The following is a 14,969-nucleotide window of genomic DNA, read 5'->3' as shown; positions in this document are numbered from 1 at the left end:
GGTGGGAAATGGAGATCATACGGACGAGAGGAATGGTTTAAATCTCAGGAACACTGTTTCAAAAATTAAGGCCGGAAACGTTTGGTTGATAAAAGGAAGAGGTGTTCAACAGAGTCCAGTAAATAGAAACAAAGAGTTTGGTGTGGTAAATGAAAATATGAAGCAATATTGGGCGATGATAAGCGTTCATGGCAAATTGAAGGCAAGAGGGAGAATGTTGGAAACAGTAGGAAGGAGACGAGGAAGGAGAAGAGCAGGCTGGTCGAACGGCATCAGAAAGGATAGAACGTATTTGGAGTTGAAGGAGGGAACGGTCTAGTAAAACGTTTAAACTGAATTCTTTGTAAGTACACGCCAAATTGTAATAAATTTCACATGCTGCGGGAATTATTCACGATGGGTATTCAAATGCCAAAACATCCATTGTAAATTGATCTTTTGGCATTGGTATTCCTCCCCGATTTGCTAGATGTTGAAAATTTACAAGGCAGACTACTTTCTCATAAAAGGCTCGATTTAACGGAAAAAGTTTAATTAAAACAGATCTTGAGTCCGAAGATTTCCGCCGCAATGAATTTACTCATTCCCTCCTAAAACATTTGCTGCAAACCCCTCCTCCAGCTCCCGCCTCCTCCTCCAGAACAGCTACTCTCTATGCGAGGTGTGTAAAAATAAGTAACGGAAATGTAGTGATTTCGCACAGGTATAGACACAAAATAGTGCGCCATGAGTTCTTGCCATAAGGTCAAACGATCAATAAAGAGTACTATTCACAAGTTCAACGCCGTTTGCGTGTAGCAATACGAAAAAACGCCGGTATTTGTGGCGAGACAATTCATGGCTTTCGCACTACCATGATAACGCATCTCCCAATCAAACTGCTCACTGTGTGTTCATGAATTTCTGTCCAAAAGCAGCACTTTGATGATATCCCAACCTCCATATTCACCGGACATTGCACCGTGTGACCTTTTACTGTTCCCAAAAATAAAAAGAACCTTAAAGGGCCGTTGTTTTACTAGCATAGATGCGATTAAAAACGAATCACTGAGTGAGCTAAAAGCCATACCAAAGATCAAGCCCCAGAATTGTTTCAACGATTGGAAAAAGCGCTGGCGTAAGTGTATAATATCTAATGGGGACTAATTCGATAGGAATAACCTTGGTATAGACGAACAAGTAAAATTCTTTCCAAATTGCTAAAATTCCCGTCATTTATTGAAAAGCCCTCGTGCAATAAATTGTGCCTCACACAACCACCCACCTTCTTTCTAAATGATGGAATTTCCCTCTGCTCTCCAGTCAGACCATTAATACGATTGAATCACTCGCATGGCCACTGCGGGAATCCTAAATGATTCCGTTTCGAAGCCCAGTGGCAGTCGCTGGGACGAGAGTAAACGTGCGCATCTTGGCAAAATTTGCTAACGGAACCACTTCAGCCTCGAACATACCAGGTGAGACGAAACCATTTTCGACACCAAGATGGCAGACAAGTTGAACTTCGACACGAATGGAGTCATCAAGTGCCGACTCGTCCAGCCTCTTAGGCAAACGAGCCTACTTGCTTACTCCAAGGTTCTGGGTTCTAATTCTGACTCACTTATGGGAGCAAACGCTGATGATCCAGCCTTTAGAATTCGTTGATAACTAGTAAGAATTTCCTCATCGGGATACTTCACATCGGGAACTCGAATTTCGTTTAACGCCGAACACGTCCTAAAAATTCCAAACTTATCGGTAAATTATGCATCGCGATACCCCTTGATCAACATAACAGGGATGGAATCCCAAACTGACTGATCGAAACAAATTTTCCCTCAAGGAATTCACTGTCAAAACGGAAACAGACAAGCTCGCCAATGACGGAGTTCTCAACATTGACGTTACGGATACATAAATTTGGTTTGGACCTACTCGCGTCTCTACAATCGCCTAATGAAACAATTCTTTCCGATTCCCAAAATATTGAATGATTGGCCGGTGTCCAAACATGCCTGCAAAACGCTTCGGTTGTAGGGAACGGGACATCACGGCTTTTGTGGCCATAGGTTCGTGAACACTTTGTGCCACGATCCGTAAAATCGTGTGCATAGTTGCCTTCGCACTCACGGCCCCATTCACACACTGCTCTGATAGTGCTTTGTTGAAACGCAAACATCCAGCCGAAAGCCATAGACGCAACGTTACATTGTTTCTTGTTGCTAATGGGTGTGGCGCACAAATTCTGACATTTATGTACCAAGCAGGAGCATGCATGCTAAGGCCACCGTAGCGTGTTTGCGGGAGGGTGCCCAGATTATTTGCAACAGGAAAGTAAATGCCCTCTGTGAATTATCACAAGTTATCATTCGAGTGAAAGAACCGAGTGGAAGTTGATTTTATTGTACCTACCGTCGTGATTGATTGCACTCTGAACTCGAGTAGTCATTTTTAACTTATTTGTCTTCAATTATAATGAAATTTGTGAGCAAAATTATATTATTCTGGCATTTGATTTCAGTACTTTTTATATTAGTCATACATTTATTGTATTATTATATTTTAGTCATACATTTGCCCTATAGCGTGAAGACTAATGCCTTTAATACTCGTGGAACTAAATTGGTTTTGGGCGACAATCGTGCATCGATTAAAAGTTACCCTCCGAGGAAGCCTTATCGCAAAATAGTACCGGCATGTCGACTTCTCGTGCGTGTATATGGTTTCCGATTCGAGTACTAGTAAATATTGAAGGTGGTCGAATTGACTGCTTTCCTGAAAGGACTCTGCTGAATATGCCACAAATAACTTATGAAAGGCGAAGGGCATGGTGATCCTAAGATGACCTTGGAGCCGCGGCTGGATTCTAAAACAATATCACGCATCGAAGATATTCTTTTGGAGCGCGTCATTCATTCAATCGATTATGATAATGACTCTCTGAGCAGTTTGCGTGTCTTTTGTTCTTTTTTGAAGTTCTGCCGCAACTTTCTATTACTCACAGTTGATATTAAAAATATCAGAAGATGGTATCCACATACTATATTTCCTCAGCGTAATAGCTGCAGTATGTATTTTGGGAGGCGACAGACTGCTGGCGTCATTTTCACCGGTATATAGAAGTGTGTAATGAAGAGTTAGTAGAAATTTAGGACTTAACACAATTAGGCAGTATACTGTACGGAACTGGTCATAATAATTAGAGCATTAGGAGAACTGCTTGAATAAGAGGACAGCAGAAGTGTAAGGAGAAGCCGGAGGATATTTACCCCTCCGTTAACGGAAGGCACCAAGCGACCTAGCGAGTCTAGTCCAGCTGACGCATGGAACTAATCCCATTTATTCTCTTCGCCCAAGTGTGGATGGAAATACAGGTGGAAACTCTATCGTCAAGACTGAGACTTACTGTGCACTCGCCCTTGCAGAAATCCGATCCCCTTTAAGAGTGAGTATTTACGAAATGGTCTGATACCCATTATTGGTGATGACCACTTGGAAGACGATCGGAAAGAGCATCGTTCTCCCACCACTTAGCCAAGGAATGATTACCTGACAGGGTTTTATCGGCCTCGGACTCAACTGGCTAACCGGTCAGTTTGTCAGTTAATGTGTTAGGTCAGTTACGTACGTTCAAGAGTGGTAAACTGAGGTTGGAACAGCATAAAAAAACAGTAATAGTCAGAGTTTATACAAACATGATCTTCATTTGTGTACTTGGCTGATTTATCCTCATCAAATTAAATGTATTATAATATTCTTTCGCACATTTTTTATCATGAAACAAGATTTTTGTCAACTAATCATTCTCATGAATGAATATTATTCAAATTTATATTGGGATTTTAAAAGAAGAGCAGGTACTTATCATAAAATCCTCGTGGAACTCGGAGGCACTGGTAACTAATCCTGAAATCGATTAATCAATCCCTTTTTTATGATATTACAAAAGTTGAGGATATTACGAAAATTTGGAGGGTTTGGAGTCCATTCTGTCACACCCCTGGCTACGACGCTGCTCAGTAAACGGTTGCATTTCATTGTAACTTGAGTCATTTCCGGATTTAATTGCGTTCGTTCCCTTCGCCCTGTCCACCCAACGCCTTAAGTAACATCGGTGGCTTAAGTTTCCAGCCTTCGGTGAAAACAATGTGCCTCTTGGCTTTTTTGCAGGGTCCTCCAAAATTTTTGAATTGGCCCAGCGGGCGCACGCCAATTTCAGCCTTCTTCTTCCGGGAATTCTGGTAAAATGGGAGGTATTTTCGGTATATTTCGGTGTCCCGAACACGATAAGTAGCCATTTATTTCTCACAATCATTCGATTATTCTCATCAGTCGGCTTTTTGATTGGTGGGTGGCTTCTTGGGCATTTCCCAAAATCTAATTGTTTCAAAAATATCGCACTCGGAAGATTATTTAAGTTCGTCCCTGCCTACAAATGAGTGCACCATTGATTATTTTAATATACTTCCCTAGATTTTTTTGTTAATAAATCAATACCTGATAATAGTGTGGATCGCTTGGTTGTTTTATAATTATGTTTATCTTGAATTTATTTTCCTCGTTTTCGCTTTTATCTCACTCTGGGTATTTTACCCTGTTCTAAGGAAGGTTCGTGTTTACGTCCACTTCTGACTTGCCAACTTGATCGCGTTTAGGATGGCTGAAGTTTAAGCGGTTGTTGTCACTGTACCGTAACATAGGGTTACTTCTAATAAATCAAATTTGCATGTCGTGCAAAATACGTTCAAGATTTTAATTTCTTGTCCTTTGATTTAAACGTTTTCCGATATTATTTTTTTTAGCCCGCTCTTTTTTTGATATTTTAAAGTAAAAGTGCTTTGTAATTAATCGCTCACTTGGATTTTTAAACACTATTAATTCAAAGTTGAGTTGAATTATGAGGAAATAAATTAATTTTGCGGGCTCATATTCCATAAATCCTAATGTTTCGCTGTATGACTATTCGGAATTTCAAATATTTCCTCGGGGAAAAATGAAATATACTCGTATATGTGACATTACGACTTTGAATGCTATAAAAAGAAGGTAGAAGTCGTTCTTGAACTTTTGAGGTAGGCGCGCAGACCCGAAGCCAAAGGATGGCGTTACTCCGAGGGCAAATTCCGCTACGGAAGTACACTTGAGGCTTAAATAGGTTATTGGATATGATTGGGTAAAAATTGTTTCCATTGGAGAAGTTTACGTTGCCCATGTAGATGGCTAAGGTTGACTTATGGGTGGGTGCATTAAAATACGATAACGTTTATGGTCGTGTTGGTCGCTTGAGGTTCTGCAGTTCAATTAATATTTCCAGACTATATATTGGTTGGGATAAGACTTAATCATAAAGATTCAAGTCTTCCGGGCTTTGCTCCTCGCCGGTCCATAATGCTGTGACAGTTTCACCAGCGTTGCATTAAGATGTTTTAGCGGAGTTGATCAGTAGTTTGGAGCATGTTGACCATAAATTAATAAGATATGCAAGCATTCTCAGATTTTATTAGTAGTTTTAAGAAATGGGCTTCGCTTACGTCCGCAATTACTTGCTATAAATGTTTTCGCATGTAATGGGATGAAGGAATCACATTTGTCCGAAGTCTAATGTGTTACGCATTGGAGTTACTCGGTAACCTATGTGCGACACAGAATGAAATGAAATAACGCCATCAATGTTTAACCTCAGCCAAATAAAATGGTGTATGTCACCTCATTTCATTTTGATGCTTTGTACTTAATGGGGAATGAAAATGATCCCGTGCTTAAGAGGACGATATTGCTTACGTGGCACATTTCTGCGCCCAAGGAAATCGACAAAACGGCATGCTCATTTTCTTAAATACCTGTACATGAATCGGTACTGGATGTTCTGCCTACGGCCTATAACTGAAATCGTTTAGAGATAGTAAAGGGATTCCTCTAAGTAAAATGTATCTTATCTTTGATGTATTGGGGGAATTTTTATGACAGAATAAGATCAGAGTCCTCAAATTAATTCAATAGTGCACACAAAAATTATATTTCACGAAAGAGCAAACCTACTACTCACGTGCAATGGGTATCTTTCCTGTACTTCCCTCATTAAAATCTGGTCGGTTGTAATCGTTGCCTGTCTAAATGCAAGACCCTATGTTTTATGAGTTGTTACATACTGGCTCTTAAGGTTGTATTGGCCTAAGTGGTTTATAGGAAACCTGAGAAAAGCACAGTGGCTCGTATATCGGTTACCTTAATGAAGGCACGCCCCAAAGTACTATTTTTAAATTTCATTAAGACCTCATTAAGTGTTCCTAGTGCAGCCTCCACTCCCGTAGCACCGTAAGAGTTTCCGATGGCTTGGTTAGTTTCATTTCTCTTTTCCGGCTATCATGTTTTCACTCAGGTTAGCAAAAAATGAATGTTTTAGATATTTTGAGGACTTCTTGATCGAATAAAATTTTATCAAGGCAATTTTCCCGTCCAGCAAGCGCCTTTAATGAAACAGACCTTGGCTACGTTGGGATTTGTCCGAGTAATTCCATCAAGGGGTTCAAAAGCGAAGTGGTTGCGGAGGTTTCCAGACCCATTTCCATTAGCAAGGGAAATCTGGGTATCGTTCATGTGTCGTGGTGACGGACGTCGCCGGAAACCTTCGGCGAGAAGAGTGAATTGACCAATTTATTCGGTTGGATTTTGACACATCATCATTTTTCGATCGTGGCCTCGAGATTTGCGTGGTCGTTGAAGCCCGGTCTCATTGACACGCGAGGTCACTCATTGAGGCGACCGGCTGCCCGACCTCACTCTTGTCGTCGCCTCCCCGCTGATATATCTGCCACTCCTCGCTCAGAGTGTACCCTTTAGGGAAAGTGAGAGGGACAGACACCGATAAAAATATCTTCCTTGGGATGTGGTTTGCTTCACATAATTTCCGCATCCTATTTATTCCCGGCGGAAAGTCGATATTCTTTCATTCCGCTGGGGAAATTCTTCTGGAATGAATGACGAAAGGTTCGGTCTTAAAACTTCCGTCATTTTCCAGGGTCAAACTTGCTCGTGCTATTTGGAGTGAAAGTAAGGACGCAATTTATCAGGAATACTAACGATTAATACTAGGAATGGCACGTTATTAGGTTCAATACGGAGGAAGCCCCCAGGTTGATAATGGAAATTGAGATTCCCGTTGTAATGCATTAAATGCTGTAACGTTGAAATAGACCAGATTTAATGCAGCGAAAGAAATTTCTCATCAAAGTTTGGAATTCCACTGAGTTTATTGACGATCATTTCTTCGACGGATTTCTATTCTTGGGATACAAGTGACTTGAAATTGCCATCGCACATGTCGATATCGCGATCGAAAATTATTCAATGCAGCGGGATTGGGAGAAATAATTGTCCATGTCCGGAATTTTTCTCCACCATCTTCGAAAATATTTGAAAATATCATAAGGTACAAAAATTATTTATTTATCGCGGCACCTTTGGCGGATGGACAAAGGGAAGTAACGCATAGCTGAAAGATGAATTGGGAGCGCTGAGCATTATTGAGTTGAGGCCCGGGCTATGCTCGGGGGGGGTTGGTGTTGAGATGCACCACAGGATACGCTCACTCATTTCCCCACTGGTCATGCGCTGATGCTCTACAGAGGGAAGGAATGTGCCACACCCATCCCCCACGAGAGGGGCTTTGGGAAGGGAGTCAGCAACACCACTCCCACTCCCTCTTCCTTCCTTCACTCCCATCGCACCATTTCGAGGACTCCATGCCAAATGGGCGTAATCACCGAACCAGAATTTTTAAGGAATTACGTCGACATACTAGACTATAAATACGGCCATAAACCCAAAAGAAATACCTTTTAAGACCCATTATTTTAAGAAGCGATAAGGATTTTTGCCTCTGGAGTATAAACTATTCAGAAAAAAAGGCATAGAAATAAAGTTTCAAATATATCCCCTGAAAAATCCCGGGGTAAGGTGAAGCTATCTGGAACTTCACCTTACGCGATGTCCCAAAATTCACCAGTGTGACAGGGGATGCACCCCCCCTCAACGGGAATGTACTGTATGCGAAGAGTTGCGGTCACGCACCGTACACGGAGGGCTAGTTGTTGCAAAAAACTCTTTTCCCCTGAATATGCGCTCTCATGATATAAAACCTTCATGAATATTATAACTACGATGGCTTCCGCGCTATTGTGAAGCTACTCAATTCCTTCCGAATATTTTCCGTATCTCATTGAGCCTTATCGATGGGTCGGATAGTTTCACAGCCTAAAACGTTGTATGAATGCCCCGAACTTTAAGTCGAACTCAAATAACCATAATATTATTCAGTTTACTGTTAGGCGTGTGGGAAATTCTCGGGCCAAATCCCACACTTCTCAGCAATCGAAGTGAGCGTAATGCCGGGAGTGTGTATTTTGGGAAGACCGTAAAAGTACTTTTCACCTTGCGAGCACCCGTCTTTTTGGGAAGCTTATAGCACGCCGAAGTTAGCACAAGTTTCCCGTAGCCGTGGCTCCATGGATAAAATAGAATGATTGTTTGTGCCGTGGCGTAATACAACATAGAACACCTCGAATTGAATGCACAGAGATAAAACGAATAGAAATAAGGGATTCAAATGATGCGTGAATATTTCTGGAAAATATTCACTTAAATTTCACAGTCCTATGGTAGATTGGAAATAGTTCATTCATTTTAATCAAATTTTCGGATTAAAATTAACACTAATGGCATGAGACATTGATTTGGGGCTAAACATAAACACAGTAATCAACCCGAAGGTCGGTTTGGTAGACTCTGGTCGAGTTTAACCGATACTAAGCCCGACGGCGTGTGAAATTCGCACATCAGGGTGGGGGGGCAGTCCCTTTCCCTCTGCCGGTTATGCTTTCCCAGGATGATCTGGTACCCGAAAAATCACATAGCTTGGGTGGAGCTGTAGGTGCCCATAGAGGCTTGCCGGGGAATTGAGCCCGGGACCATCCGGTCAGTAGTTCATCGCTCTACCCCCTGGACTACCGCGACCCACGATTTGGCGCTCTGGTGATTAATTTAAGGGGAATCGGAGGTAAATCAAGGCATTTCCTGGTCTGGAGTGAATTGCAACCATTACATGTCGGTCCCATTTAACCGAAATCGAACTGAGTCGGACTTTTTGAATCCAATAAGGGATCGAGTCGATCAAATCGTCAAAAGCATAATGAGATAGGGGAAGCTCAAAAGAAATCGGGGGCTGTGAGAAAGCAAAACATTTATATCAGTTTGATCCTGATTATCTAGGTACCGAAACGGGTGAAATTTAGGCGAATTGCGGATTTGCGAAAAGTTGAACCAAAGAAAAACAAAGCATTGATGACAAACCAAAGATATCGCCGGCATTGGGTTGCAAACTATTACATCACTATGCCTTCGTCATTTTTATGAATGATTTGATCAAGTTTCGTCTTTGTACGTACCCTCGGGCAATTATTGCTTAAACCGTATCTTGGGGCCCCCACTCACGAAGAATGTGTGATTAAACTATTTAAAAATTCGGTTTTATTAAAAATATATGTGCGGAGAAGTATTTACGTAAAGAATAGAAAACCCTGCTATCTCTTTCTTTTCGCAAACCGTTTGGAATAGACCAATACATGGGTGGGGTATGGGATCTAATTGGGAAAGATTTTATTCAAGGGGAGACAACACACAGCAGCTCGATTAGTTCAAAATTGTCGTGACAATATGTAAAAGTGTCCCTTAAACGGTGCAAGAGATGCATGGAAAATCATCTTAGCGTAAAAAAATTTACCCATGAGTGAAATCATCGTTTCGCATCTGGTCGGTTCACTTATGAAGTGAGATTTTTTTGTCGCCCAACTTATTCGGAGATCGGATCCCAAATACAAAATTGGAAAAAGAACCAATTTTACTACGGGAATAATGTATTCCGTGAACAGCAGGCGGAAGAGGTTATTAAACATCCCATTTTCAGTATATTCCATTTGTTATATTAAACTCTTCCCCATTTCCCAACGCTGGCCTAGTGCGCTTGCACGCCCTGTCTAGCAACTTGGAGTTTCTTAGAAGGGCATGCCCGTTAGCGAATATTTAGATCTTTTTTCTACTGATTTTACGCAATGCAAGATTATTCCACCAATAGGAAAAAGGTCGCTACAGCGTTTATTGAAAATGGCGAGTGAGCGAAAGTTTAAAATGAAAAAAATTTAAAACGATGCACTATTAATAAACCATCGTTCCCCAATGCCAGATGCCCCAATGCTGAAAAATCCGAATAAGGAGACATAATCAAAACATGAATGATGCATGTGACTCACCGTGTATTTGACTTCCATTTCAAACTTTATTATTTTCATTCAATTTAAACATATATGATCCACTGCCGTCGCTGGAGAAGAGAAGTCTGATAGAGGAGGCATGATCACCGAAACGTTTAAAGTAATTTTGTGAATTCTCCAATCCTATTCTTGAATATTTTTGTGTGTGTGCGTTTATTTTTTTCTTTCCACGGATATAAGTATGGGATGTCTCATGAAATAATTTGGTCACACTTGCGTCGGATAAGGTGGGATCAAGTTCGAAATACATGTATCTGCGGAGCTTAAATAAATATTGCTCCATTGAGCTAATAGCGGGGCAGTACGTATGTGGCGAGAAACTTAAGGAGAGGTATTGTTTTGCGTTAGTTCAAACAATACCTGGCAATGCCTTGAGCATCCGGCACCCATCGCGAACAGTGGTCATTTCCGAATGAAACGAAATACCACGTAAAACCTCCCGGTCCGTTGATGGGAGTGAAAGGAAAGCATTTCATGTCTATTGGAAAACATTGGAAGAGACACTGGAAAATAGATGGCTATGTACCAGACTTAGATTAATGGAAAAATAATAAGTGTGCGAGTTGAATGATGGCACCAGGCGAATCACTTGTCATTACGCTGATATGCGATACCAAAATGGGAAGTCATAGAGCAGAGAAATGGGCCGACTCGTTTGACCCGATATGAGACATTTGACGAAATTTGCGACCAGAACAGCAGAAAAAAAATGAGCACAACTATTGATACTAAATTTAAATGAGATAATACCGAGTTTTCCTCCGTATACCACAATCGAATTGTAATATTTATTTGATAGTCAGTGAATTAACTCCGCAGCCAAAACAAATCCAGCGACGATTTGATGGTGAAATCTAGAGCTAGTCATGATTTATTTAAATCTTATTGTTGTTTGCTTCGTCATTGTTTTAATGACCACAGTTACTTCTCTTCTCGTGCTTCTCTAGTTTATTCTTCAGCACTTAACGTCTTTATTGCACCTTCGTTGTTCCACAGCCCGTTTTTAATGCTAATGCGGTGAGATATATTCGGAGGATGGTATTATAAGCTTAGCGACAAAGAAAGTCTTGAATGGTGAAGGGAGTGAAATTGGATTTCTGAAAGCCTTGGCGGGAAGAGGGGTAGCCGGTTTTAATGAGGGTGCGTCGGAAGCCCACCCGAAAACACGCATACCGATTCCCAACACACGAAACCTTCGACCCGATGGTCAGCCTGTGAGTTGAGCCTGGTGGCGAGGTCAAAGGCAGCTGGGATTCGCATACCCTAGGAATGGGGGAGGGGGGAGGAGTGAATTTCACCAGAATGCCCTGGGACTCAATCACACGGCAAAGGGTGCCCAGAGGCGTTTTCCGAATTTGAACCCTTAACAATGCGGAATGCCTGATTTTTCCCCCTCTCTCTACCTCGCCTACCGAACATTCTCTCCTCTATCACAAACGTCAATAGTTCATTGCCTCTCAATATCCCTTCCATCCACTGGCCCACTTCACCTAGTACGTCTGTATGGTACCAAATCTACAAAATAACGGACGGACGGAAAGGAAAACAAATCTGTGTGAATTCTATTCTGTCTATTACATTACTTTTTCATTTCTCTCCGTGCATCCATATTTCGAAATCCACCACACTATTTAAAATCTTACCAGTCTTTAGCGTACGGTATGAGATTACATCTATTCTCTTATTTTGCATGCATTATGAGGATGTTCCCCGTGCTGTACGCATAGCCGGTGGGTTGCAGGGATGTATCATGAAGATGTAGTTGAATCCAAACCGTCCACTCACTAGACTACCATTCCTCACTCAGTTGTTATGGTCACAGGTTTTTGGCATATTTTAATTAGAACATGCTTGTAGATTTAGTCATGTAGAACGTGCAAATATACATAGTGGATTTTTCTAGCATATTCTAGCGCCTATCGAGTTGCCATTAAGGTGGTCACTGATAGGAAAATGTTTTCACTCTCCGAGGGACGAATCTTGGACTCCCAAGAGCGTGTATATACGTGCACTTGTCTTTCCATTAAAGTAGGTATAGGTAGGACAATTTTTTCACTACCCGAGGGTCGAATCTTGGACTTCCAACATGATTAGCTGCGCTTTAAGATGAATTCACCGCCATTACAATTCCGCCACCATTCACCGCCATTACAATGAAAATTGTGACTCACGCTCAAATTAAGGTCTCATTCAAAGCGTTAAACAAGCAGCGTATATCTATATATATATATATACGTGTACTTGTCTCGGTATACCCACATCAATCCCTTTTCTTGGGAAAAATCTGTATTTATTAAAATACTCTCCAATATGTTCGACGCATGGAAATGCATGTAGGTACTACTAAAAGTGGACCAATCATATGAATTTTTTAATATACAAACTGTTTACGTTTAAAGAATAGATAGCAATTAATGTATGGTGCTATGCATCGTGCCCTTTGCAGAATATACGCGTAATATATTATGAATGCGCGGAAGCATATCGAAAAATGAATGCAATCCTATTTTGGAAACATAAAGTGTTCATGAAGCATGCATGTCAGCTGTGTGGTTTCTTAAAAGGCGAATAAACGGAGATTGTTAGCCGATCGATCTTTTAAAATTAAAATTCATCCTGATATGTGAAATGAAGCCACTAAATAGAATGTTTATCGTCAGAAATAATTAATTAACTCTTAATTATTTCCCACCTCTCCTCCTTGATTTAGGAAACTTGGGAAATATACTGGTTAAACTTATAGTACCCTCCATATAATTGGTTTATATCAAGCATTAATTGACATATATTCATGTGTCAATGGGGCATATACATGTACATTTAGTCACGTGTACGCATGAGATATGACCAAAGATTGGGAATCATTTCATTTGTATTTGTTAATTTGATCTCGGAAACTCTTACTTCCTTCCTGAGATCACGAAAGAATGGCAATCGTGTGAAATTTATCCTGATCTTTACTTAGCATAAATATTCAGTGAATTGCAGCAGTAGTTATACGTTGGATCAGTTTTGTCGTCATTTGCGACCATGATAACGGAATAGTGCATGCCCACATCAAGTATGTGTCCTGTAAAGGCTGGGCTTTAGTGCACTGGCAAGAATTCAATTTTTTGGGAGACGGGGTCCGCACGGCTCTCCGGATAGTCCCATCGTAGCACTCAAGTGTCCTTCCTGCCTAGGGTCGAACCGAGATCTTTCGATTTGTTCGACCTGCGCAACTGCGGACGAGTCTGCGGTTAAAGAGGACATCCCGACTCCTCAATTGATCCGAGCGATCATCCGGAGAGGGCGCTTCGAGACTTGGGGCAATGCGGATAATTCCATGGCACTCTTCCATGGTCACTCTCCTCGCGGGAGAGGCTGCGTAGGAAGGAAGTACTTGCTCACATTTGAGAAAATTCCCGCCAGTGTTTTGGCCATCAGTAATGACGCGCACGGCGGCCTTGTGGCTCCCATTTGTGGCTGGCGATGCGGTCGTTTCAAAGCGCCTGGGGCACGATGCATATAAAACGAACGAGTAATGGTTAAACAGTCACTCGATGACATATCCTTACATAAAATTATCTTTGTGTCCGTTAGTGCCCTTCTCCACATTATTCCTGCATTTGGTTTGAATTAAAGATAAGCGGTAAACTACATTGTGACCCCCCCCCCTTAGACTTTTCTAGAAAATTATTTTCCTTAAGGTCTGGATTCGAATTCATGAGACATTTGAACTTTTGTGTGAGCTCACATACAATTTTCCATTTTTCCTGAATTCGTTGATTTTGATTCTTTCATTTATTAATATGCATACATGAGAATCGATTTCCTATTTTTTTTCACCTTACTCGACGGCTAAATCTCCATTTTAGTTTTGTGATACTTTCACGTTATGCGGTCGGGTATTGAGAAAAATGTACAATTAATTTTGTATTTTTCGTCCACTTGTAGATTAATTACAGTAGTTTGAAGTCCTCCTCGATCATGGTTACATCTCATTTATGATGGCCTAATAACAGGAGTTCCAAGTAACATCAGTTATAAATCCCTTACGACGTAGATCCAAAATAGCGAAGATGATAGGGTAATAAATAAGCAGGGATGTGAGTGAATTTTCAGTTTCCATGTACATAGATAAAAAGGACTGTATTGAAATGACTATCCGGAGAACAAAATGTTTAATAGGTCAGCACGGAGATAATCGGATTACAAAATTATCCTACCAGCTCATTCGTGCGAAACCTAGTACCGAAGCCTTTGAAAAAATTTTGGAGACCAAACGGTGGTTTAGTGGCCAAAAAAATTGTTGAACATGATGAAATATATGAAGCAAATTATTCTTGGTAACATAAAAGCATAGTCAAGATAGCTCATAGTCATTTCTTGGAGTCTTTCTTCATTCTTACTTTCTATGGGAGAGTAAGAATGGTAATCAAAGAAAATTTCTACTCTTATCTTTGACTGACATAAATATGTAGTAAATTGTTTAGGGAGTAATTCACGGTGCTGGTTAGTGGAAACCTACAATTGGATAAGTTTTATGGTCGTTCATAAATTTATGAACCTGATCCTAATGAAAACTGAGGCCAAATAACCAACATGATTTCAAATATTTTTGTCATCAACGATGGTTTTTTCAATTAGGCTTCGTGGAAATAAGGCATATTCTCCTTTCTT

At 40.8% G+C, this 14,969-nt stretch overlaps 1 long non-coding RNA gene across 1 annotated transcript in view; it reads left to right on the top strand.

The window, feature by feature from the left end:
* LOC139691260 (uncharacterized) overlaps positions 1 to 14,969 on the top strand; it is a 31,446-nt gene that overhangs the window by 13,635 nt on the left and 2,842 nt on the right. The window lies entirely within an intron of this gene.

This window comes from Hetaerina americana, unplaced genomic scaffold, assembly GCF_022747635.1.
Source record: "Hetaerina americana unplaced genomic scaffold, ioHetAmer1.1.p SCAF_31, whole genome shotgun sequence".
Lineage (NCBI taxonomy): Eukaryota > Metazoa > Arthropoda > Insecta > Odonata > Calopterygidae > Hetaerina > Hetaerina americana.
Note: the sequence above shows the minus strand (reverse complement) of the source record. Positions and strands in the feature narration are given on the sequence as shown.